Source organism: Montipora foliosa, chromosome 1 (genome assembly GCF_036669935.1).
Source record: "Montipora foliosa isolate CH-2021 chromosome 1, ASM3666993v2, whole genome shotgun sequence".
Taxonomy (NCBI): domain Eukaryota; kingdom Metazoa; phylum Cnidaria; class Anthozoa; order Scleractinia; family Acroporidae; genus Montipora; species Montipora foliosa.
In genome coordinates this window covers 72,411,105-72,412,131 of record NC_090869.1, presented here as the reverse complement: position 1 = coordinate 72,412,131, position 1,027 = coordinate 72,411,105, and positions in this window count along the sequence as shown.

The following is a 1,027-nucleotide window of genomic DNA, read 5'->3' as shown; positions in this document are numbered from 1 at the left end:
AGATTAACTTGAACAAAATTCCGGATAGAAATACAAGCACTGAAACACAATGGCGCCATTAAGCAAAATTAAGGGGCCGATTACATGAGCCGGGCTAGCAAAATACGAGCAATCCGCCAGTATTATATGTTAACCCATCGAATAAGGGATTTATTATTCCACTACAAAAATGTGTTATTTTCTTTTCAATTTTATTTGGTAAGACTGTTTTAAAAAAAAGCATCATCGGTTCTTCAGGGCGCGTGCGAACGATGTAAACAGCACAAAAGCCAGCCAAATGTCCGTATTTGACTGGATAAACGAAATGACAAGTGACAAGCGATCACAAACCAAATTCTATACATTCTCAGTCTTTGCATCATGTTGAAAACAATTTGTTTCATTGAAAAACTCCCGTTCCGTCCCTATTTACTCTGTTCTAAACCGGTCAAACCGGGACACTACAGTGTATTACCGTCTCATAATTTGCGCGTTCTCTCGACCAAATATGGTAAAATGGCGTAATAGTGGAATAGCAAAAAGTGTTTTTACTTCTTTGACCACAACCACACCTGTAGTTTATTAAATATTTCAGCATTACATGTTCAATATGGAATCCATGCATTTGCTGAATTTAAGTGTCCAGAATACACTAGATTGCATCTCAGAGAACTTCAGTCTCAAAATTTTCTCTAAGGAGCATGCGCCCGAAACTCTTCAGAAAAGTGCGCCGTTCGCAGTCCTGACGGGAGCTATCGCACCCATATTGCCACTGTTATACTATATTTCGAGGCCCTCCTATCACAAAGTCCTCCGTCCGCCCTTGTATATGGTGCAACTATCTGAATTAATACTTATAAAATTACCTATTTACACCCAATAATTGGTTTACAGAAGGCAGTTAGAATTATTACTTTTTCTCAATGTCATAACCATACATCTCCTATTTTTAACGACTTCAATATTTTGAAGTTCCTTGATGTTATAATTTGCTGCCCTCTGCCTTCCTTAATTTCTCTACCCTTGTATCTTCAAGGCACTAGTATAA